Below are 23,180 nucleotides of genomic sequence, written 5' to 3' on the forward strand. Positions count from 1 at the left end.
TTTGCGCCCAAAACAAAAGCCAGAAGAAAAAACCCGCTGGCCTTTTACAACCTTTGGATATTCCACCTACACCATGGCACACCTTGTCTTTAGACTTTATTACTGATCTACCTCCATGTAATGGATTGAACACCATCCTGGTTATTGTGGATCTTTTTTCCAAGATGGCCCACTTTATTCCTTTAAATGGGTTACCTTCTGCTTCGATTCTGGCCAAGGAGTTCCTCGAAAACATTGTTTGAATACACGGATTCCCTTCCGTATTGGTTTCTGACCGAGGTAGTAAATTTATCTCGCATTTTTTGAAGAAATGTTGTCAACTGGCACAAATCGACATGAGGCTATCAACAAGTCACCATTACCAGACCGAAGGTCAGACGGAAAGGACCAACCAGACCCTTGAACAGTACTTACGCTGCATGCTACACCAGACCGAAAGCAATTGGAAAGATATTTTAAGGATTTCCGAGTACGCATACAATAACTCTGTACATTCAGGAACCGGACAAAGCCCTTTTTATACCATATATGGACATCACCCTCAAACCTCAGAACTCGATTTGCCTCAGCACTTAGAAATGCCCGCAGTTAGTCATTTGCACTCTACTATTACACAAGCCTTTAAGGAAGCCACAGAACATTTGAAACAAGCAAAAGAGAAATACAAGAAAAATGCTGATCAACATAGAAGTGAAACTCCACAATACCAGATTGGGGATCCAGTTTGGCTGGCTACAAAACATATACCTCTGAAGGGAACTCGTACTTTTAATCCTAGATATTTGGGATCTTACACCATTAAGGCCATTATCAACCCGGTGGGCGTCAAATTGGAATTACCCTCTAATATGCAAATTCATCCTGTCTTTCATGTTTCACTTCTAAAACCAGTTCAACCAGGCACAAGATTAACCAAACCACCTGACCCCATCTTGATAGATGGAGAACCTGAATTCGAGGTAAAAAATATCGGGGACTCCAAGATGATTGAATCAAAACGTTTTTATTTGATCGATTGGAAGGGCTACGGACCACAAGAAAGATCATGAGAGCCTAGCGACCACGTTCATGCACCTCGGTTGGTGAAAAAATTCCATCGGAACTTCCCAGACAAACCGGGGCCAGGGGGAAGAACAACTTTAGGAGGGGCCTTGGGGGGGGGAGTGCTGTCATGATGCCTACCCCCAGGCATCAGGACCAAGGCCCTCAGCTCCGGGAGCAGGCATCCAGACATTTGTTTAAACCTCAGCAGCCCCGGCTAGGGGCTGTCTGGGTTCAGTCCTGGCACCTTAGGTGCCAGGCTCAACATAGAAATCAGTCCTGGCGCCATAGGCGCCCGGCTCATAGACTTTACTTACCTGATGCAGACCATGCTGCAAAAGAGTCCAAGCCTACATGAGGCCTGGATGGGATTATTTTTTTACAGGGACTATTTTTTACTCGGATGTGGCTCTAGGGAACTTCTTACCTGGAACTACTTTGGAGGCTATTTAAACCACACCCGAACAGCAGCACATGCTTTGCGTTATTCTGCATCCAGCAGCGTGATGCTCACTGTGCCTGCAGGCAGCATCCAGTCTTCTGCCACGCCTGCGTGCCTGCAGCCAGCATCCAGTCTTCTGCCATGCCCGCCTCAAATCCGGAGCTCCTAGAATAAAGAAGAAGAAAAGGACAAAGTTAGAAAACAAATTTATTTCAAATTCCTCACCTAATTCCGGAACCATTTCATCTCCGGACCTCGAAAGTACATCAGTCCTGCACGCGTCGCTTCGCCAGCTCCAGCACGGCGCCATACTCACCAGTTCTCAAAGCATCTTTCGATCCGGCACTGTCTCCATCATTTCTTCGCTGTGATCCGGCACCTAGGGTACACAAGAAAAAACAAGTCGAGCCAAGGGAATCAACAAATACAACCTCTTACCACCATAGACTTACCTGATTTACCACCGGCAGTATTATTCCATAACTCTCCACATTTTCATATGCCGCATCTGTAAAGAGGGAGAAAAACAACACGTTAATGCATGCAATAGTTACCGGACAGCGTTGGGTAACACAGACTCTTACCTGAACGCCAGCAGCAGCTACGAAACCTTCTTCTCACAAATGCAGTTGCAACTTAAGGAAGGAAGGGGACAAGAGTGAGCATCGGGCACATTGAACTCTTTGAACTTGATACTTACCAATCCCGCCAGGGACTTCAGAGTCAATACTTACCGGAACTCTCCCAACGCCTTCAAACCAGTGAAGTAACTGGTATCTACGCGCCCCTGCAAGACACGCAGGATGGAGAGCTCATCTTTTACGAACATAAGGTGAAGTTACTAAGGGGATATCGGAGGTGATTAGTGGGGGAGAGCGAGAACAGTTGGGAGGCCATCACTAAAACCCACAGGTGGTTAATCCCTGTCTCCACTTGCAGGAAAATACTTCTTCGGGTCCAGCAGACAAGACTAGGCGGGCCAGTCCAGACAGTCATCTCTGCACTATGTATCACGTTGAAGGAGACCGCAGCTGTCCGGGTCTGATCGACACCCCTGTGGGGTCCAGGTGAGCGTAACACAATGTCTATCTAAACAGTACCTGTGTGGTCCAGGGCTCTCAGTTCCATCTCCTGCTTTCTCCCTTCCCCTACTACTCCCTCTCACACCTCTCTGGCTCCTCTGCCTCCTCCTTCCTCCACTTCCTCTCTGGCATCTATCTCTGCCTTCTCATTAGCCCCTATGCCTCCTCCGACTACTGCCTCTGCTCACTCTCGGGCCAATCAACCACTTATGCTGAGTGTATGCACTCCTGTATCCCACTAAAGAAATCTTTCAAATGTGGCAACCTGCTCCACGTTGCTACTCTAAACTCTTGTTCTGCTGTCAAATACTCCTCTCACACCTGCCACATCCTCGAAGACCTTGGCCTGGATCTCCTCGCCCTCACTGAGACATGGTTTGAGGCCAGCTCTGTCACAAGTTTTACACTCTCCTCCCTGAGGGCTACAAGACCCTCTCTGAGCCCAGAACCAACTGGTCTGGAGGCGGATTGGCACTGATGTTTCTGAAGTGGGTCCCTGCCCATGCCATTCCTATGTAGGCCTACTCCTCCTTTGAATGCCTGGTCTGCAGGCTCTGTATCTCTCCTGGCCGCTCTTTGACTGTGGCCACCAGATGGAGATAGGAAAACAGCAATAATGTTAAGGAGTTTTATTAACAAGGCAGCATGCCAAAACAAGACGCTTTCCATATAACAAAGCCAGTATTTAAACTCACTTTGAATGGATGTAAAATGAACAAGTGTACCTTTGTGCAGTTGTAATGTAAAGAGCGTGACCTGGCCAGGTGGCCTGTTGATGGCTACCTGGTCAGGTAACACTCTTCCTCTCAGAATGGGTTGACCTTGTCTCTTCTCTCCTTGCCTCTACAGCTCAACTTCTCCTCGGAGATCTCAACCTGTATGTCTCCAATCCCTCCTCTGGGCTCCCACGCAACCTTTTCGACTCTCTCTCCCTTTCCATCCTACCCTCTGGTCTGAAACATTCTGCCAAGCAAACCTCGGATGCTCTCATCTCCTCAGACACCCCTCTCTCTAACCTTCACACCACTCCTCTCTCTTGGACTGACCACTTTCCGCTATCCTCCTACCTGAAATGTCTTATCCTACATACAACACCAACCCCAGCACTGCCACCATCCTTCTTGGTCATTCGGACCATGAAGCAAGTGTCAGTGGAAGCTTTTGCCTATATCTGCCCCTCCTACTCCTGAGGCTGACTCACATTCTGACACAGCCCTCTCTAACTTGCATCTTTCTATCTCCAGCACTCTGGACATCCTTGTCCCTGTCATGAGAATCTGCCTGAAGCCTATCTCCAAGTGCAGCTCTTGGCATGACTTCAACCTCACCACCCTGAAATGCAAGTGCAGGGTGGTTGAGAGGAAGTAGGGGGCTTAGGTGCATCATCTGACAAACTAGCCTGCCACCTGCTCCAAAGGCAATACAGACTGTCCTCTCCAAGAAGAGGGTCCATATCGAATCCTGCATCTCTGTGCCATCTAACAACACAGCCACACTCTCTAAAGTCTGCAAGGAGCTGGCCAATCCTATTGCAGTCTCCACCTCTCCTGTTCCCTCCCAAGGCCCTCTGCATGGTGCTGGCTTCTCATTTCACCACAAAAACTCAGGAAATCCTGTTCACTCTTCCCTCTTCCTCTTCCTATACCTCTTTCTGCCCCTCCACCCCCGTGGCAGCCTCTCCCTCTCCTCTTCCTTTTCCCTCCTTCTCTCTGACAACACCTGACAATGTTTCTACACAAGTCCAATCTAAGAAGTGTCATCCAATCAGGTGCTTCCCTGCTCTTCCAGAACTATCAAGGGCCACATTTCCACCGTTGCACCAGCCTTGGCTGATTTCTGCAATCACTCCTTTGCCACTGGATATTTCCCCTCTCTCCTCAAGCACTCCCTGGTACATCCCATCCTTAAAAAGCCTTCTGTTGATCCTACCCGCATGGCAAAATATCACCCGATTTCTATCACTCCTTTCCTGGGAAACTCCTGGAAAAGCTGACCATCTACCATCTTACTCTCTACACTGAATCTTTTGGTTGTCTCCATGATCATCAATCTGGCTTCAGAGCAGCCTAAGGCACAGAAACTGCTCCCCTGAACACCCATGAAGATCTGCTCTCTAATCTTCACTTCAGTTCTCACTCTGATCTCATCCTCCTTAACCTTTCCTATGATTTCAACATGGTCAATCATGCCACTCTGATAACTCGACTCCGTGAGAACCTGGGCATCATGGATCAGGCCCTGGCATGGCTGACCTTCTTCCTCCTGGATCAAACCTCCCAGGTCCAACTTGATTCCTTTCTCTCCTCCACCTCTCTCTCCACATGTGGTGTGCCACAGGACTCTGGCTCTTCAATGCCTATCTAACCCCTTTGTCGCACCTGATCTCCACCTTCTCTTCTAACTTTCAGTGTTATGTGGATGACTCTCAGCTCTCTTTTCCGGCTTCCCTCAGCCACCTCCTCTCCCTCACTCATTCCTGACTGTCTGTCCGTGATCCAGGATTGGTGTGCCTCCAACAATCTCTACCTTAAAGCCAGTAAGACAGAGATCCTTCTCATTGGCACCTCTGCTCCTGCTTTCCTTCTATCACTATGGCCACCCTCCTTCGGCCCTCCACCCTGACCTTCCTGCCAGGCAAAATACCTTGGTGTCATCTTCAACTCCATTATCTCCTTCGCCCCTCCCATCATGGACTTTGCTAAAATAAAAATCCCACTTCCAGTTGCACCTCCTCAGAGGCATTCTACCTTTTCTCACTTTCCCCCAGAAGCTCACTGTCTCCAGATCCCTGGCTCTCTTCAGGGTGGACTACTGCAACAGCCTCTTTCTCAGTCTATTATACTCTACTGTCCGCCCTCGGCATCTAGTCAAGAACAGGACTGCAAGACTTATCCTTGAACTCAAGCCCAGGGACTGTATCTCTCCAGCCCTGAAATCTGTCCACTGGCTCCTGGTGTCTGCAAGGAACAAGTTCTGCACCCAGGGCCGTACATCTTATTCTCTCTCCTGAAATACCTTCCTTCTAGAGCCCTACACGCTGAGCTGCCTCCAACTCTCTGAGTGTCAGACGCTTCTCTAGACAGAGAGTGGGGGGTAGATCCCTCTCCTTTGCAGGTGCCTCCCTTTGGAAAAACCTCCTTGCCCCGCTCAGACTTGAGGCGGATCACATGAAGTTCTGAAAGCAGCTCAAGGCCCTCCTCTTCACCTCTGTGTTCGCTCTCTCTCTGAATTCCCTGCTAACCTACCTCTCTGCTGTACCGACTGGTTGCCTGGTACCCTCAGAGTCTCATTGGGTAACAGGCTTCTTCTAGAGCAGTCTTCTTTGCACTGCCTGTGGCCTACCGCTTACTTACGGGCTGTAAACTGTCACCCCTACAGCCTCCCTGCTTCCTATCAGTTAACCTGACCCATGTTGCCCTGGCTGTTCTTACTTAGAGGAGGCTCTAGGGGTGACAGGGGTGTTCCCTTCTCTCTTGCACTTACTCCTCTACCTTCCCCTCCCCTTGCACTTCTCTTGCAAGATCCGAATGACACATGGGGCCTCATTCCGACCCTGCCGGTCCGGTAACAACGGTCTTGAATCCTCCATCTCTGTCTGCCTTCCACTTCCCTTACAATGTTCAAACCAATATGGAATCATGTTTCACATCTCACTCCCCAATACTCTTGTCAAACATACCCAACTCACCATCATGTGCAGTACTTAGGCAACACCTTAAGCCCTATCTTCAAGTGAATCAAAAAGTGAATTCCACTAATTTCAGACACTTAAATTGAGGCAAGCAATGAGAGGTCAGGGGGGATAAAGAATGTGGGTGCATTTAAAAACTATGCATAAGAAGTGGAACAGTAAACCTGAATTCAAAGGGAACCAAGAGATATACTGGAGGGAACAATAAATTAGACTGAGTATAAGGGAGCCATTAGTAGGTGGGAAGGCCAAACAAGAGAGTGGAACAGTAATCAAGGTGCCTCCCTGCTTCCTGCTCTCTTCTCCCCCTCTCCCCCTGTACACCTCATTACTTGTGGAGGTATTGGTCCTGATTCACCATCGGTTTTGCTTCACCGAATTGTTGCAAATGCTTGGATTTGACTCTAGACACTTTGACTCTTGTGCCTCACTTTTCAACTCGTACTCTTGGCGACCTTGTCTCATTGACTTCTGGACATTTGACGATTTTGCTTCGCCCACTGAACTTGTACGCATGAAGGCCCAGTTTTTTGTTGTGCACATTGCCTTCTTGAATCCTTGCTTACATTTCTTCTCTGTAACATTGTCTTTTATTGACCCTGCAAATGTACTCTCTTTCTCCCCGCTGCTCTCCCTTTTGACTGTTTTGTATTCCCTGCTCCCCTCTTCCCTTCTTTCCTCTATGCACTTACTCTATCAGAATTTCCCCTGGACCTAGTATGATAGCTTCAACGGTCCGTCTCCTTCCCCTTCCTTTACTGTTTCCACCTCCAACCCCCTCCCCTCCAGCACTATCTTAAATGTCGTCAGGCCGCTTGTTTTGTTCTTCTCCCCCTTCCCTCCCCCTTCCCTCTTGTATTCTCCGGCTCTACCAGAAATGTTGTCAGGCCTAGTACAGTAGTTGCCTGTCTGTTTCCTTTATCCCTCCCATCCCCTTCCTTCCTTATCTTTTTTTTGAGCACTTGCACTATCTGAAATGTTGTCAAGCCGAGTACGATAGTTAATTTCACATTTTTGTTGTTCATGGCCATATAAGAATGTTGTTGTATTATTCCCCTGTTCCCTCCCTTGTTGTGAAGGGCTTTGACACACATTGGGGGTCATTACGAGTTTGGAAGTAGTTATGGTGCTATTAGCGACATGGCTCCCTCCAAACTCGTGTCTGGGCTCCCTGAATGGGGATTTACCGGGTCATTTCAACCTTGGAGGACCCGGTAAGTTCCCATTCAAAATACCCATCCGCATTCCCATTCGAGCCCCCATTGTGGAATGGGGAGGGAACTAATAATGGGCTATTAGCTCCCTGGTCCCTTAGCAGCTCCCGCTAAGGACAGCTGGTTTTACCATAGGCCTTAGTGGGGCCCGGTAAGGGACCTCGTAATGCGGTGGTAAGGGGTTAACGGCACCGGAATCCTTACCGGTGCCGTTAACCCCTTAGCCAAGCACTCGTAATGACCCACATTGTCTATAGGCACTAAATAAATAAACTATCATATCGTATCATATCAGAGATCCAAAGTGGAGATGAGGAGTTTAGTAGCTCGGAAGTACTAGAAAGGACGGTCTTTGCATTATTAAAATGCTGAAACCGGCAAAAGCAAGCAGCGTTACCATGGTTGCAGGCTTGTTGTCAGAGGGGAACAGGGCAAGGAGGGAAGAAAATAGCAGAGGAGGGAGTGAGTGAAGAGGAAATAGAATTGGAAGGGAAGAAAAGTCTTTCCATTTTTTAAGAGTTGAGTGTAGAAAACGAGAGTGCATCCAGGACTGAATGATTGTAGAGAGTTAGTGATCTTAGAGTGAATAGAAGCAGTGAAAGAGGAAAATGAAAGAAAGAGCTTGAAGTGGTCAGTGTAGAAGTGATAAGAATGTCCAAAGGGTTTAATAATGTAAGCAAGAGAAGATGTATATAATGAGAAGAGAAGTTGCCCACATACAGAACCTTGAGGGTTATCGTAGAGTAGCAGGCAGGGGATTATTGCCACCACAGGTGACAGAAAAGGATAGTTTGAGAGACAGGACTGACATTTAAGCATATAGCCAGAGATCCAAAAGGAAGCAGGAGAGGAAAAGAAGAAGAGAGTCAGTCACTGTGTTGAGAAAGCTGTGAGCTGATCAAGAAGGATAAGAATAATAGATTGCCTGGCATGGCCTACTGAAAGCAAAGAGTTGGATATGCTTAGAAGAGCATTTTCAGTGGAGTGTAGAGGCTGAAATCCATACTGAAGAGGAGGCCGAACAGAGTTATGATCTAAGTAGGTTGAAATTTGGGAGTAGACAATGTGTTCGAGCACCTTGGAAAAAAAACATAAGGAGAGAGATAGGATGAACATTGACTGGAGAATAAGGATCGAGGGAAGGGTTATTGTGACCAGGGAGAACAACAGCATGTTTTAAGGAGAGAGGGAACAATTAAGAGAAAAGAGAGAAATGAAAGATGCATGTAAGAAATGGGCAAAGAGAAGGGAAGATTTTAGTAATGAGAGGAGGAAATAGGTCAAGTGGAAGGGCAGACTGCTGAGCAATAAAAGTGACAGTGGCAGAATCAGAAAGAAGCAAATATGCTGATAGGTTTAGAGCAGTAGGAAAAATTGAAGCGACGGAAGGGGAAGGGGGAAACAGAGCGGATTTGGTAGAGGCACATAGTTGAGTGAATTTATCAGTAAAGAATTGGGAAAAAAGTAGAAGAGAAGATGTTAGTGTAAGATTACGGTGAGGAGGGGAGAGGAGGCGAGTTTGAGTCTGAAAGAGCCTGTGAGGATGAGGAGAAAGAGAGAAAATTATCTCAGAACCGTATAGTTTCTTAACATTGAGAAGAGAGGAATTATAGGAAGAGTGTAAGGACAAATGTGTAAGAAGATCGGTGGAGACTAATTTTTCCAGCTATGTTCTGCTCACTAAAGTGAAGAGCAAAGCAGTTGGAGATCAGGAGTAAGCCAAATCTGAGGTGGCTTGCAAGAGGGGTGAAAAGGGCATGAAGGGTGAAGAGTATCAAAGGTGTTAAGGAAAGCAGTGTTAAGAAAGGAAGAGGCAACGTCAACAGAGAGGCACGAAAACTCATTGATGGAGAGAAAGGAGGTAGTAGTGAATTGAATGAGAAGGCAGGGTTCGAAAGTTGGAGATCGCGACATAGGAAAGTGGGTGAGGAGACTGAGGAGAAGCTAGGAAGGGTTGGATAAAATGAGTAGGAGAGAAGAGAATGAACACATGAGAAAGCGGGGAAGATAGAAATAGGGTCGTCCAAGTATTGAGATAAAAAGATAAGATACAGTGAAGAGCCAGACCCGTGAGAGGGAGGGAAAGGCAATTGGAAGAGATTATAAGAGTCAAGTAAAGAGAGGAAGGGACACGCTGTGGGAGCTGAAGGAAGATGAAGATTGAAGTCACCTAGCAAAATAAATGAGGATCTAATAGCAAGAGAGAGGTAGAAGAGAATCCAAGTCACCGCAAAATGACATGAGGTGGACCTGAATGCGATAGACAATTGAGAATGCAAGGGGGTACGGGTAGATGGTGCATCCAAAATGGTACTCAAAGGTAGAAAATGAAAGCTAAGGGGGAAGGAGCGGGGGTAAATGAGGACTGATACAGGAGTCTAATGATGACCCCCAGGCCAGAGTGGTGTGGGGAGTGGGTGAATCCTGTAGATGAGGAGATAAGAGCAGCAGGAGAAGTAGTATTAGAGAAAGAGATCAAAGTTTCAGTTAGACACAGAAAGTTGAGATTAAGACTAAAGAAATTATAAAGAATAGAATGAGATTTGTTACAGACAGAGCAAACATTCAGGAAGCAAAAGGAGATAGAGGGAGGAGAGGGAGAACACAGAATGTGAATAAGGATAAAGAGAATACGTGATCTAAAGGGAGTGGAAGGACAAGCAAAATCAGGGCAAGAGGCATAGAGGGTAGGTATAGTAGGAGATAAAAGCAAAAGAGAGAACAATGTAGGTAGAAAAGAAAATGTCTGGAAGGTTTTTGTATTAAGCTGACAGCTGCTGTGAAAGGTTCCCGGTGCCTTCTTGTACCAAAGCAGGCAGCAAAGGAACAAAGTAGGGGTAGAAAGATGAGAGAACATGTTGAGGTTTAATGATAATAATGATAATGATGTGTTAGAGCCATGAGAAGGTAAGAAGTAGTCCCCATCAAATCACAAACAGGACCAAACAAGAAGGTACAAAGTCCTTAGATGACCGCCCTTTGATGAGACATCCAGGGCACAGGTGCCCTGGAAGCGGGGGGGGGGGGTTATGGGGAGGGAGATGGAGACACTTGATGGTTCACATGATCTGCTCAGCTTGTGGGGAGGGGTGGGCAGGGCAATGGAACAACCACGCGGCAGCAGTGATGTGGCCTGCAGACTAGAACTACTGATCCCTGGGGTCCTTAAATCAGTAACATGTCATGCATGGATGGGATGCAGAATAACTCTTGCAAAAATAATAAGACCAGCTCAGGAAGTTGGCAAAAAGTCTCATCTGACTATTTTATTATCAATTGTCTAAAACAGGGAGTTACAACTGACATCCAAGGACGTTCGCTCGAGCTCTCGAAAATTGTTTATATACTAAAAATGTGTCATACGTGACATCATACTACGTGACAAAAAAGAAAAAACCTATGGGGGTTGTGGTTGGCTTAAGGGGAACATCTAAGTATACTTTCAATATAGGAACGGGTTGTGATTGGGTCTCTAAAGTCAGGTGGACAACATTTGCCCACCCTTAGTGCAAGTCATCTTCAACAGTTATTGAGTACACAGTATATCATTGGCTCTCAAACTATAAGGCCCTTCATTATATGGCCCCCTAAAATTGGTTGGAATGCTTGTGCCCTTCTGGAACATTCGTCTCACTAGCATCACGTATGCTGGTACCCCAGGTGTCAGTGGGTGGACATTGACCATGTCTTCCCATCCAATTAGCCAAACATCTCTCATGCCTTCACCCATTCAGATTGTCTTTGAACTTGTCCTTGCAATGTACCCTTGCTCCTGGGAATCTGAAGGAATACAGGCACACTCTTATCACAGTTCTTGTCTGCATGCCCAACTCCTATTTCCGACCTTGGCTCATGTGACAGGAGACCGTATTTCAGCCTGTTTTGCAGCATTTAATTGTCTTTAATTAATAAACTTGACCCTCATGGTGTTCTTTCCTTGCACCTTAACACTAGACGATTCAGTGTCTCATGGGTTCCTGTTTTATTTATGGATAGATCACCAGTTCTTGACCACTTCATCCTTTGACACCAAGCCAGACATCTCTTCCAGGCCGTTTCCATGCTCTTAGCTTCATGTTGCTGTGACACAGCTTTCCGATCCTTCTTTATCTGTGGGTCTGAGCTTACTAAATATGTTACACTGATGTCCAGAATTCTATGTAATGGTGCCACCACCTGCAGTCTATTCACTACGTATAGCTAGCCTTTATGTCGCTTAGTCTACTTGTGTCGCTGCATTTGTACATTTATAAAATGGCTTGCAATTTCTGCAGTGTTTTTCACACGTGCAATCTTCATTCTGCATGTGAAAGTTTACCCAATTCTTTATTTTGTCATCAGATCCTATACAGTCTATGCATCCTCTTATTTAGCCATTCTTCTCAGTGTGTCACGCTTGCTTCTTGTGATGTTACCAACTTCTCTTTCCCTCATCTTCATATTCCTTTGAGGATCTCCTCCAAGAGGTTGGCATCTCTACGGCGATACACCATATACGGTCTTCTCAAGTCATAACTTTCCTCAAAGGCTCAGCATGCAATAGGCACCATCACTGGTGACGTGCATGTCGCAGTCTCTGGCTCCCAACATATAGGAAGAACGGGGGCGGGACTTCCTGCAGAAGCATTCAGCTGCTGCTCTACACTTCAGCATTGGTCCCACATGTTTGGAGCATGTAAGATAGCCCTAGAGGCATCTGTTCCACACAAATGTACTCCACTCCCCATCATCAAATGGCCAAATTAAAAACTGTACACTCTTAAGTTACTCAAAATAAAAATAAAAATGTGTGACAGCTAGAGGAAAATGCATATTCATCACTGCCCAAAAGTCAAAAAGTACACTAAAACCCATGGTGTCTCATTACAAAGACTGTATCTTCAATGCCAAAAAAAAACACTGCTTCTCTAGCTGCCTGTTTCCCTTCACCGAACACTGCAGAAGATTGCTTTAAGATCATTAACGATCACTGTGGTACCAAAGCGGTTTAAATCTTGATTGAACTATGCACTCAACTATGTAGCAACCTGTCCTAAAAAAACATCATTCACCATACCATCCTTAACATCACACCTGCCAAACTCACACTCCACAATTGCTTGAGCATACATACCTCCTCTTACCACATCCTATCTTTCTTCTCCCTCCTAATCAAGAGTCCTTTTCCAACTTGTTCAATTCTTGCAGACCTACTAGCTCTCCCAGGGACCTCTGCTCACCTTGAAACCCATTGATGTGTCCTCATCCAGGATGATTTCCTTTGTCTAGTCAACATGTCCCTCCATGCAGCTATTGTCCCCCAAAAATGTAAACATGAAGTAGGCAATTTCTGACCAATCTCGCAACTACCATTTCCAGGCACGCTCCTGGGCAGAGGAGTAATGGTCAAACTTCAACCATTCTTTGAAATCAGCAACAGGCTGCACCATCACCAAGCCAGATTCCATCTAAAGAGATGAACCTTGCCTTACTAGTCGTATCCAACCACACCAGATGACCCTCTGACACTCACTGTGCCTTAATTTTCCTCGACCTCTTTGAAGTTTTCAATATTATCAACTCTGCGTTCCTCCTGGGCTGACCACACCAAGCAGCGATTTGAAGTCTAGCGCTCTCCTGGATCCCATCCTTTCTATCAGACTGCACTCAGCCAATTGCTCTGTGTCTTTCCGAACCCTGGAAAATGAGCCAACTGTTAAACTTTGTCTGTCTGTATGTTGTGCTTCTTCCAGCCCATTTTAAAGGAAAGCAGAGCAGAAGTGAAAAGGTGTGGCCCTGAAGTGTAAACATATGCATGCAGACTTCACCTGCAAATGGTACATATATGGACGAGATTCCAAGGGAAATGTCTGTATGTATGCGGTGGGAAAATGTTTGCAAATGTACAATTGGGACAGTGTGTGTATGGTTAATCTTTTGTTTGTTTGTTTCTTTCTTTATATAGTGCTCCCCACCCAAAGGTATCTAGGCGCAAGTTTACATGTTATTCTTCAGGTTGCATGGTTTACAAGGTTACAGTTAGAAAACAGATGCATAGTTTACAAGGTTATAGTTCGAATACAGATGTATTGCATTACAATAGGCGAGGTATATAATTATGTATTATACATATTTTACAAGGTCACAGATAAAACAATGGGCGAAAGTTACATTTTACACTTAAGCATTTGTAATTTTAAAAACAAGTGCTCAAATGTATCCAAAACTAATACTCCTGACTTGGTAAAAAATAACTGCATAACACATTTTGTATAACTGCCTGACGCCAACTGCTTTGCACCTGTTGCTGAGGTCTAATTGCTGCTGCCTGAAATGTTCTCTGCTGTTGGCAATAATGCATGTTCTTTAGGTCTTCTTCATTAAAGTCTGCAGTTTTGGTTGTATTCGACCCATTACATGTAAATGTATATTTGTATGTAGGGGTAAGGAAGTATGGTGGGGGTGGTGAGCGGAGTTTAGCCGGGTAAGGTACCGGCACTGTTCATACCAGGCTTCCACATTACGAGTTTGCTCGCGGGTGGCGGTATGCACGTCTGGTCTGGCCAGATGTGCATACCGGCACCCGCGAGCAGACCAGGATGCTAACAACAGACCCTTCATTAACGGGTCCGTTGTTAGCATCCTCCCCATTCCCATCGAGCCCTATGGAGGCTCAAATGGGAATGGGGACGTACCGGGTCCGGGTCCGAAAATAGGAATTACCGGGCCTGCAAAAGTCAGAATTGCCTGGTAATTCCCTTTTTTCTGGACCCGGACACGAGCTTGGAGGTAGTCATGCCGGTAATGACAGCATGGCTACCTCCAAACTCGTAATGAGGCCAAGTGGCTTTCATAACCGGAACTGCCTGAAAAAAGCAGTACAATGATCTCAAGGGGATTGTAAGCAGCAATGTTTCAGAGCACACCATGGAGTGCCATGCCACAGGAGAGGCTCCCTACACCATCTGACCCTTAAAGTGAAAGTACCAAATCACATTTACACAACAAATGCTTAACGAGAAAGTTAGCAAAAAGCAATGTACTCACACATACTTGTTCTATGGGACTCCATGGAATGGGGTGTTACACATCACCCGGCACTCGGAATCCGGACATTCCACCGGACGAGTTCAGGTAACGGTAATACAGTTTCCCTGTATCCTGGTGGATTTACCACCAGGATACTGCCAGGATACCGCCAATCTTGTAGTGAGGGCTCTAATGTTTTTAGATTATTTTATATTCTTTGTGACCACCTGAGGACAAACCAAAAAGGTATCGAAAACATGTACATATTGCAACTGTTATAATATCATGGCTGCCTAATTCCATCAATGTAAAAAATAAAAAAATGTTTTAGAGCATAGAGTGAGTTATTCAAACGAAAAAGATGTATGCAAAATAATAAGGTGGTAGCACAGCAAACACAGGTGAACGACGTCTCATCAAACAGGAAGTCCTTATTGCTGACTTATTAGTATAGAGCCCCAAACCCTCCACTCCTGAACTGTAGCCTGGGTCACTCTTAGGATTTAAATCTCTGGATATTAACACTGCCGGCTCTGATACAGTGATTTTTTTATCAAACTAGACAGACACAGCTCTGCCTTGACTCTGGCCACCCTGGATCTACTCTCATTCATTGTTGGACAACACTTGAGAGATGCGGCCTGTTACATTAATCTGGCGATTTGTAATTGGTTATTTATAATGTGCTCAATACCCAGAGGTTTCTAAGCATGGACCAGGGATCGAACCTGTGTTGCTCCTGTCGTCTTGCGTCCAAGGAGAGTGTGATGCCCCCTGAGCTATACTCCTGAAACAAGAGCATCCAGTGCTCTCTACTGTCATCGTATGGCAGCCCGGTGCTATGATAATTAATAAAAGGTGATGTGATTGCCCCATGTCTATATAAACATGGAAGTAGGTAGGATGAATGAAATGGGGAACATTACCAACTACTTCATGGCACAATCTCTGTCTCATGGATACCAAGGGGGTGTCTGTTTTCAGGTTGTGATCCAGTAGCATTATTTTCTCTTTTGAATTGCAGCAGACATTTAAAATCAGGACATTCTTCCAATCCTACTTGCCAGTGCCAATGCTGGTTTATGGACATGGGCAATAAGCACGGGACAAAGTGCGAAATCAGCACTTTTTAAGTGGTTAGGGGCACTGGGTGAAAGTCAGGCCGCCGCCGTCTTTGGACAGTAGTACTTCGATGGAGCGTTTACAACCAGCAGAAATATGTAAGAAGGCAGTGGGCCAACCCCGCTCACCTGAGGAGGATAGGACAGGATGCCGCCGCTCGTGACGGATTGAACAGGAAATAAACGGACATGTGGTAGTAAGAACTGAATAGGAGCTACGTTTAAATATGAAAGAGTTTATTGTTCTGAGGGAGGACGGGAAAAACAAAGCCGAAGTTATGCAAAATAGCGAGAGGTCGTGCCTTCGGGGGTTTTAAAGGAGGGCTGGAGGGTGAGGTTGGGTTGGCCTGGTTTGCACGTGGGAAGTTACGCTGTCTGAAACGTGAAAGACTTGGAATAAAGTTGTGCATGCTCATCTCACTGAAGATTAGTCTGGTAACGAGTGCTCTGTTCGTGGACACTACGTCCTACGTGTCACATGTGCCCGTGGCCAGACACTACTACCCTGTAACAATCCACTGGCAGATTTCACACCCCTAGACCAGTATCCCACCGTTTTAATTGCCTAAAATGAAAAGTATTAGCTTCATACACCCTGACATTGGGCTTTACCAGTAGTTATTGGTGCATACACCTTGTTAGATACCTTTCCTGCTCTCTGGACTTTAACTTGGACTTCAAAACCCATATCCCCCTTTTTATATCCCTAAAATTGACATTAATAGCTTCATACACCCTGCCATTGGGCCATACCAGTAGTTATTGGCCCGTAAACCTTTTTAGATACCCTTCCTGCTCTCTGGACTTTAACTTAGACTTGAAGGGCCATAACACCCAGTACAACCCTCTGGCAGGGTCTACAAAGCTTAATGATTGTATTGGAATTTTGGCGTTTCCATTCGGTTTCATGGGGAAGGAGTGGGCCTTCCCTGCTGATCTAAAGACCCCTCCTGTTTCATGGCCAATACGCCTTTTTCCCTTCTGTGGCCTGCACTCAATTGCCTGCACCCTGCATGCTTTTCCTTATTGTCCCACTGCAGATTGTACACTCTTCCCCTGGCCATGTCTCTCCCACCTCCACTGTCACTCTATTGGATGCCCTTGACCCCTGGTTCAGTTTAGGGTCTCTGCATTCCCCCATTCTCTTCTGGATAACCTCCACCGGGCTCCCTGTCTGCCACCTGTTGCCAGCCTTCTATGTCTTTGAACGTCCTCCCTGGCACCACTGCATGATTTGTCCCTCTTTTATTGTCGGTAAGGTAGCTCCACTGGTTGAGCGCTCACTTCTGCGATCTATGTGTGATATGCAGGTCACATATTCGAGTCCCTGTCAGGCCAACTCAGCCTTTCCTCCTTCTGAGGTCGATAAATGAGTGCCAACTTCGGTTGGGATGACAAATGTATATCAATAAGTTCTATGTACAGTGCTTAGCCGTAAGCGCTATATCGATAACAAATCATCTTTTATGCGCCTCCTGGCAACTTCCTCATCCTTGCCTGATGTGCTCTTGCAATGGTAAATTGCATTCCCTTTTAGTATAAGCATTTTACTGGCATAAGGGATTTCTCCTTAATGTAAAAATGGTTGTCCAACATTATAATGGTGTTACAGCACAACTTTGGCTGGCCTGTAAAGAGTTGTATTGTCCCTTCCCTCTTGTTACGCCCTCACATGGGAGTTGGCTGATGACACCTGTTACATCCTGCCAATGCAGTCTTGAATGCATTATTTAGAGAGTGGAACCCTGAGATCCTCTCAGCCAAATCAGCATCCAAGACTTCAGGGCAATGATCTTTGGTATGCCGAGCATTCTACAGATCAATTTGCCCGTCATGACTCTGTCGATCCCGGCTCCTCCACCTCCAACTTTATGTTCCTGAACATGCAGTACATGTGAGTGTGTTCTGAAAGTACTGCTTTTTGTCCACTGAATTGACCACATCGGCCACCGATCATGATGCTGGTTTTTTGGTGTTGCTCCAACCCACCCCTGATATAGATTGCACCTAGACGATTCAGACACAGTTTATCATTTCACCACTAGGTGGCCCCTTTGCCTTCAATGGGGTCTGGAGCACCCGCTTCTTCCCGCACTGGCCATGAAGATAGTTGCTGTGAGGAGGAAGAGTGGGTTAGAACTGGGGCCCAAGATTCAATGCATTTATTAATTTCTACATTTTACACGTGTGGCCTATGTTGAGAATGTTTTGTCCATTTCCTGTTTTGATTTGCCCGTATATTATTTCCACGTTTTTTAATATGGAGATTGTTATTTGTATTGCAATTGCTTTAGGACATCAAAAGAAAAGCACTAAATAATAATAAAAAAGGCCCATTCCGGAGGCAGGAATCAAACACTGCTTGTCACCATGCCAGGCAGCGTTTCATTTTACTTGTGAATGCTGCTTTCCATGTGTGCATAGTAAGCAGCGCTCACAGTTACTATTAAACACTGCCTGACATGCAAGCATGTTGAGCAGCATGCAATTGTAATTCTGAACGCTGTCTGACATGGTGCATAAAGCTGGCAGTGCCATAGGGGTCTCCAGCATTTGCGCCGGCATGAAAATTCATAACGGTGCAAATGGTGGTGCATTTGTATGGTGGAGAGGACGGAAGTCGGCGGAAATGAAAGTTGCATTCCACCCCTCCTCATCACCATACAAATGACTGAAAATGTGGCATGGTGTAAATGAAAGGCGTAAAAGCCTTACTTAAGGCTTTAACACCTTCATTCACCTAAGACCACAGTCCACAATCAGCTTGAAGGTGTCCAACCCTTCTGAATTTCTAAGAAGCCATTTCCCTAACTCATTTCCCGGTCTTTCTACTGTATTCATTGACAACGATCTGCTTCGCCGGCCCTTCTTAGTCTCATGAACACACGTACGTAAGCAACTCGCAGTTTGCCTGTGTAAGAAAATCCCAGCAGAGGAATCTCGAAAATTATATTGTAAGGAACCTTTCTCGGCCTCCTTGCACGTGGAGATAAATGATGGCTGCGGCTATGGACCATTCTCTTCAAAGGGGTGACATTTTGATATACTGGCTTTCCTGTGGAGTGTGTTTAGTTTCTGGTCGTCACAACAATGACATTTTTTAAAAATTATTATTCAAATTGGCTTGGCCAGGAAACTCGCTTCCGTTCCGATTAAAAGGCCAATTCGTATGTGCTTCAATGAGTCCGGCTACTGGAACAGCAGAAAGGAAAACCCACATGTCAAAATAGATTCTGAACGCAGCTCCTTTTCTGAGGCTGTGTGTTATATCTGCTGGAACTTATTACTCTCAAAACAGGTCGAGTGCATTAATACGATGTAGCTCAAAAAAAGGTGTCTGGTTTGCGCAGTCTCATTGCTTTCAAATCATCCCCAAATGTTACATTTTTTTTGGGACCAAGTGATGGACATGAGCCCTATTCGAAAGAGGCATCTGAATGATTTGTGCAAAGAAGGCAGTATTGCTGTGCACATTCAATGCAAATTCCTAATTCACCAATGGGAGCAGTGGAGAAACTTTACTGAAAATGTTGGGGGGACATGACCTCTGAAGAAAGGTGCCCCATTGAAATGAATGGGGACAAAATAGTGTGCCATGAAAGTTGGGGGGGACAAACACCCCCGCCCCCCCTAAAATTACGCCCATTAATGCGAGGCGGTTTGAAATGCACAAAAATGAAGCACATTCCCCTGTGCCTGTTGGGAACATGAGGATGGACATTCCTAAGGCATGACAGTGTCCTTTCTGACGCTGTGATGTACTTTCATTAGGTGTGACAACCATCACTGTCACACTTTCCTTTCTATTTACAAAATAGGGATAGAATTGTGTTTTTTTATTTTTATTTTTGTTTACCTTTCATAGGCACAGTTCATTTAAGGGCCCATTAATATCAAATGTGCTCCCATCACCCATATAGGTCATGAGGGTATGTCATGCATGAGTATGGGGATTGAGTCTTGGAAATAAACTGTGCAAGGGGGTTGGCCAATGCATCTTTTGCGCCTCCACACAGCCCCCAAGAAATGACGTGACCACTTCGCAAAAAAACGCATAGCTGACCCAAATGATGCAGCGAGCTACCGCCCCATCTCAATCACTCCTTTTATTGAAAAGGGTTTGGAGAAAAAACAGATATCATCAGTTTCAGGAGTAATAGAAAGAAGCAAATCTTTTTCATGAAGCTCAGTATTATTTTAGGCCAATGAGTGGTACAGAATCAGCACTATGCGCGGTCTGGAACTGTTATAACTCGGAGGTCAGACTTGATGGTCGTGCAGTTATGAATTACCTCCGTCCCCAAGTACCGCTCGAGCAGGAATAAATAACTGCCCTAGCAATCTTTGAGGCCACAGGTGTAGAGTGTCGTCGTCAGCCTGATACCGGGAACGCCGGAAGGACCCCTGAGTGCTGTAAGGCAAATGGTTATGGTCAAGTAAACAACCACAAGAAATTGGCAGAGAAAGCAAAACAAGGTATGATGACACCAGCTTACCCAGCGGATGGTGGAACAGGTAAGGAACCTATACCAACAGCAGGGGAACCAACAGCAGGCTGAGATGAAGGATCCGCACTCCAGACAACACCTGTAGCAAGAACGTGATTCGTGGTGATTCTTTGAGCAGTCCAAAGGCCAAACAGGAGGTCAAAAGTTCCAGGGTATCAGAAAGTTCGCCAAGTCCAAAAGGTAAATCCAAAGCAGGTCCAAGATAACGTTCCGTGGTCAAGAGGAGGTAGGTAACAAGAGGTAGTAAGCAAAGCCTAGCAGATCTCCAATGGAAGCAGCTGTGAAGCGCCGTGTGTTCTTTGCCGGCTTCTTTTGAAGTCGCGAGTGGAGTCACGTGACAAGTCACGTGACCGCTCGCGCGCGTCACGTGGAGCGTGACGCGGCCAGTGATTGGTGCTTCCTGGTGCGTGGGTGATGATGCTGCCGGCGAGCGGAATCACGTGACAAGTCACGCGACTGTTCACGTGCGTCACCTGGAGCGCGATGCGGCCAGTGACTGGTGCGTGAGTGCTGGTGCTGCCGGGCATGGAGGAGGCGCCAGGGTAACCGCCACCGCTGACGTGGGTGGCGGGCATGGTCGCGGGCGGTGTCAGGAAGGTAAGAGGAGTGCAGGGAGGGGTGTCGGAGTGGAGGCATGAGCGGGGGCATGACAGAGCCCCCCCTTAAAGGCACATGACCGCGTGGGCAGGAGGGATTGTTGCGGTGAAAGCGGGCAACCAAACGGGGAGCATGGAAATCCCGGGAAGCAACCCAAGAACGATCTTCAGGGCCGTATCCCAGCCAGTCCACCAGGTACTGCAGAACACCCCTACCAACACGGGAACCCAGAACGGCCCGAACCTCGAAAATGTCAGGAGACGAGACAGAGACAGGGGCAGGAGGGACACCAACCGGGTAGGGCCAAGACAGGGCTTAATCAGGGAGACGTGGAAGACCGGGTGGATCCACCAAGAGGAGGGCACAGCCAGGCGCAACGCCACCGGGTTCAGAACCTTGACCACCCTGTAAGGGCCCACAAAACGGGGAAGGAGCTTGCGACAGCCGGGAATGTGTAAATGGCGGGTAGAAACCCAAACCCGATCCCCCACCCTATAAACAGGCGCAACCGCCCTTCTTCTGTCAGCAGCCGCCTTCATGGAAGCCTGCGCTTCACGTAGATGGACCAAAGTTTGGGCGTGGACCGCCACGAGATCCCGTGCACAGGCCGAGGCGGCGGGGGTATCAGAAGAGGAGAAGTCCGGAATGGGGAGGGCATGGGGATACTGACCGTAGAGGGCAAAGAAAGGTGAGAAACCAGTAGCAGAGTGCAGTGTATTATTATAGGCGAACTCAGCGAGGTGTAAGAGGTTGAGCCATGTGTCTTGATACTGCAACGTTAGACAGCGCAGGTACTGTTCCAACGTTTGGTTGACCCTTTCCGTCTGTCCATCCCTCTCCGGATGATATGAAGAGGAGAAATGTGCGTTGATGCCCAAGAGAGCGGTAAGGGCCCGCCAGAATCGGGAGGTGAACTGTGTACCACGATCGGAAACCAACACATGGGGTAGCCAAAAAGACAGAACACTGACTTGAAGACGTGCCTGGCCAAGACTGGGGCCGAAGGTATCCCTTTGCATGGTATGAAATGTGCCAGTTTGGTATAAGAGTCAACGATGACCCAAATGGTGTCGAAACCCTGCGTACGTGGTAGATCAGTGATCAGGTCCATGGAGACCATATGCCAAGGCCATGGGGGAACGGGGAGAGGGAGAAGAAGACCCAAGGGTCGGCCCCTACGTGACTTGCCCTGGGCACAAATTGAACAGGTATTGACGTAGTTTTGTACGTCGCGCTTCATAGTTGGCCACCAGCACCATCGTTTAAGGAGGTCTAGAGTGCGATGTTGCCTGGGGTGGCTGTTGATGGCAGCATCGTGGGACCAGTCTAATGCTTGATTCCTGGTTTCACTCGTGGGTAGGAAGAGCTTTCCATGAATGAAAGGCAGCCCGTCTTGCATAACCGGGTCCCATTCCGTTATGGATTGTGGATACTGGGAAACCCATTGTCGTATAGTGGACAGGAGAGAAGGAGTCGGTGTACAAACACAGGCAACATGGGTTTTGCCTAACAGGGTATCAGGGTATGACGGAAGGATCTCACCCCCGGGAGAACGAGATAGGGCATCTGCTTTGCCGTGCCCAACAGCAGGCCTGTGTTTGACCACAAAATCAAACGCGGCAAAGAAGAGGTGCCAACGTACCTACCGACTGTTTGTACATTTTAAGGAGGCAAGGTCCTGGAGATTTTTGTGGTCGGAGAACACCACGGTCTGGTGTTTGGCTCCTAGGAGGTGGTGTCTCCAGACTTGTAGTGCATCTTTAATGGCCAGTAGTTCTTTTTCCGTAACTGTGTAATGCAGTTCAGTTGCCGTGAATTTGCGTGAATGGAATTCTACTGGATGCAAACGATTGGTGGTAGGACAAGGCTGGGACAGTACAGCGCCCAATGCATAAGAAGAGGCGTCTGCTTCAAGGACGAAAGAAAGCTCAGGGTCGGGGTATTGCAACATCGGGGCAGTGGTGAACAAGGTTTTCAGGGAGTCAAAAGCGGCTTGTTGTGCCGTGGACCAGACATAGGGGACGAGAGGGCTGGTGAGGGTAGTGAGCGGGGCCACCACAGAGGAAAACCCGGCAATGAACCTCCGGTAGAAGTTCGCAAACCCCAGGAATGATTGCAACTGTTTGAGGTTGATCGGGATCGGCCATTCATTGATCGCCCAAACCTTGGTCTGATTCATAGAAAGACCCCTGGGAGAGATATGAAACCCCAGGAACTCGACCTGGGTGGTATGGAATAAACATTTCTCGGGTTTGGCGTATAGAGCGCTGTTTTGGAGCCTTGACAGCACTTCTCTGACATGCGAGACGTGTTCATCAAGGGAGGAAGAGAAAACCAGTATGTCATCCAAATACACTACAACGTAGGTGTTCAGAATGTCGCTGAATATGTCGTCCATGAAGTGCTGAAAAGTAGCTGGGGCGTTGCAGAGGCCGAAGGGCATGACGGTGTACTCGAATAGACCTTGTCGTGAACA

Source organism: Ambystoma mexicanum, chromosome 1q (assembly GCF_040938575.1).
Source record: "Ambystoma mexicanum isolate Mex_15411 chromosome 1q, UKY_AmexF1_1, whole genome shotgun sequence".
Classification (NCBI taxonomy): Eukaryota; Metazoa; Chordata; class Amphibia; order Caudata; family Ambystomatidae; genus Ambystoma; species Ambystoma mexicanum.